This window comes from Aegilops tauschii, chromosome 2 (assembly GCF_002575655.3).
Source record: "Aegilops tauschii subsp. strangulata cultivar AL8/78 chromosome 2, Aet v6.0, whole genome shotgun sequence".
NCBI lineage: Eukaryota > Viridiplantae > Streptophyta > Magnoliopsida > Poales > Poaceae > Aegilops > Aegilops tauschii.
The window spans coordinates 596,661,267-596,664,555 of record NC_053036.3 but is presented as its reverse complement, the minus strand read 5'-3'; the positions used below and the strand labels follow the sequence as shown (position 1 = coordinate 596,664,555).

The 3,289-nt window shown below is 46.2% G+C and overlaps 1 long non-coding RNA gene across 1 annotated transcript; it reads left to right on the top strand.

Moving 5' to 3' along the window:
- The first annotated feature begins 598 nt into the window (after positions 1-598).
- On the top strand, positions 599-2,425 carry LOC109770072 (uncharacterized). Its single transcript, XR_005769221.2, has 3 exons — positions 599-715; positions 1,274-1,537; positions 1,633-2,425. It is a non-coding gene; the product is annotated as an uncharacterized lncRNA (long non-coding RNA).
- The last annotated feature ends 864 nt before the right edge of the window (positions 2,426-3,289 follow it).

The following is a 3,289-nucleotide window of genomic DNA, read 5'->3' as shown; positions in this document are numbered from 1 at the left end:
AACTTTGCTTTCACGGGAAGCACATGTTATGCTTCTACGCTTTTCCAAAAAGAAAAGCGCATATATGCTTTCATCGAAAAATAAGAAAAGCACATCTATAATAAGAGTAAAAATACCCCTAGGAGTTGTTACTGTTTGAGTTGTCATATCGCATTTCAACTTTTATCCTTTATTAATTGTAAAAAAACGGTTATCCTTTATTGTCGGCTAGGTTCTAGCAGTACAACCTAGAGGAAAGCACAAGGCTATATCTCCAGATCCATGATGAATCAACAGGTTTCCAAACAAGTGTAAATTGGCATACAATCGAGTGTGGCGTTTTGGTGGCCGAGCACCCTGCAGGCCGCAATCTCCCGCCGTGGAGTATAGCGCTGCGATGTGTGCATGGCTTTTTAATCGGAAGGTATACGATAGCTGTCAGATTAAAATACATGCGTGCCGTGGGCTCGTGTGCTAGTGTTGTACGTGGGCCTCGGGTGCAGGCACCTCTTGTCCTTGCTGGGCTGGTTTAAAAATAGCACATATAGCTGGTGGCAGTTATGGGCTGGTGCGACATTAATTCCGGGCCCATCTGGCACAGCACCTAGCTTAACCCCGGATGTGATGTTTGTGGTCAGTTCATTCATCCCCTTCCCGTGGAATGTGGAAAAAAAAGCTATGTGGCACGGCGATTCGCCATGGATGGCCTCGAGTTCTTTGAGGAAGCAGAATCAGGGTAAGAACCGATCTGGCGTCCATATTTCTCTTGCCGTTGCTCACTCCAAAAGGGGATCTTTCTTTGGTTGGTGTTCTGCTCATTGATTTCACCGCAGTTCGTTCTTGAGTTCTTCTCCCTGATGTTGGATGGATCTGACTAGATGAGACTTTTGTATGTGCCACAGATTGGTTCCTAGGGCTCATGCGGGTGATATTTTGGTTGGCGGGATCAATGTTGTCATTCCTTTGCTGTTAGACCATAGATTGTAGCTTCCTGTACTCACCTTTGCTGTTAGACCAGAGATTGTAGCTTCCTGTAATCGCCTGTAACAAAAACACACGCGTGCAAAGAGTTTGCAGCCCCATGGATGAATAATTCTCTTTTTTCCCCTGTTACAGCATTCATGCTAGCTTGGAACCATAATTTTACAATCAGGTGTCGAGTGAAAAAAATGCTGCTAGATCATATTTATTATTTCTGTATCAATAGATCGACTTTTTTTTTCAGAAGTGCTTTGCTTATATCGGTCTGTACCAGTGGGAATTACATTTAACACCGATTTTGGGGAAAATGCAGTGTTAGGATTGGCAACGCGCCAGAAGAGAGGGATGCCAACCCAAGCAGGTCCCTGCCCTCGATGCTTCAATGCAAGCTTATGCAGACAACAAGGTTGGCACTGTTGTTAACCCGGCGCTCGGGACTAGCTTTGACACAGTTGTAGAAGCATATGAGTTTTACAAATTATACTCCTGGGAGACTGGTTTTGGCGTCAGGTATGCCAAAAGCAGGCTGAACGTCCATCGGAAAAAATGTATGCAGGAGTTTGTGTGCGCGTGTGCGGTGAGGATGATTCATTAATTCAAAAAAGAGAAATTGTTTCCTCACACCTAATTTTTTCCTATTATGTTCTCATATGTTATAGAAAAACACTGCAGGGCAAGCCATTGCAATCGAATAGCCGCTCGACGATGTGTGGATGCCCTGCGTTGATGCGGATTCTTAGGTCTGATGATAAAGGATGGTACATATGTGAGCACAAAGCAGAGCACAACCATGCACTCTCAGTTAACTGTATGGAGAAGCTGCACTGGAAATCACACTGGCACATAGATAGATGGAGCAACTAAGAAATGTGAAAACATTGCCGGAGTCGGTGGCTGCTGCACGCGATGGCACGGGTTTATCTGACAGATAGGTGGCAGGTGATTCTGCAGGTTCAGCTACAGCAGAGAAGCAACATTTTGGTCCAACAAAAAATAGGTGCAAAGTGCCTCGCAATGTTCAGATAGCTTTGGGGCGCCATCAAAGAAGAGACCAGCGGGGCGCCCTACGACAAGCTGCGACAAAGCACCATACGAACAACCAGCTAAGAGGAGTAGGTTCTGTTCGATCTGCCGGGCCCAGGGGCACAAGAGCACAACATGTCCGCGGCACGGGGGGTCTTCCAAAGGCGCCAAGGAAATCACCTCGCTGCTCCAGGTGCAGCCTGAAAGGCCACAGAAGAAACACTTGCACCAACACGCCCAAGGCTGATTTCTATGGTTGATTTCATTTGTTTTCTATGCTTGAAACATGACAGTTTCATGTAACCGTGCTAATGTGGATGTCAGACTGCTAATGACTACTCCACATATTAGTGTATCTCTATATCTGTAGTATCATTTGTTGTCGGAGAATTGCTTGGAGACAATGTGTGTTTGGTGTGAAAATCACTTGTTTGATCCTTTTCGCTTCAAGTTGTGTTGCTTTGATTGGTGTACCATTTAGGATGAGCGGTCTCCACCTGAACCTTGCCGCAGTCCGGGCACATGATGAGCGGCAGATGCTGTCGCCTTTCCCTGCAACGAACTAAGGATGAAGATGAAGCCATGTCGATTTTGTTTGAGCTGGGTGCGGCAACGATGTAGAGCCAACTCCTATAAGTAGCCCATGAGGCCAAGGCAACGGCAGGATCCTCAACGTTCAACCCAAACGGCTAGCTCCCTGCCCGTTTGCCAAGCGCACATGTTGACGGAGTCAAACCCGTGCCATGCAGCGCGTGACCGCGACATGCAACTGTGCTGCACTCATGTGCCTGCTAGAGTTCGTGAGTCTGCACGGTTTATTTAATAGCAAATACGGGGCTGTGCAGCCGACTCTCCTATAAATACAGTAAAAATATGGCAGCGTCATACTCACGTGGCACCGATCACAACGAGCACCAACGGGGCTGATTCCGACCTGCAGGGTGCTCGGCCACCAAAGGCCATTTTCGCATACAATCCACCAATAAGATGCTCCACCAATAAGCTAGAAATTCCAAAGTAGGCTTACCTAGCTCAACAACAACACCATATATGTGCATAACAGCAATATATACACATGCTTTGTCTTGTATCATAGTACACACAAGACCATAGTTAAGAAAAAACGAGCATATGCTAGTGTTGTACTCCCTCCATCTGGAAATACTTGTCGCTCAAACGGATGTATCTAGGTAGTATATCATAGTACAGGAATTAGCAGACAAGTTCACGATGGAACAGTAAACATGATATCAGATGCATGGCTTCATCATCACCGAGCGCCTTCTATCACTAGTGCAGAACCGAG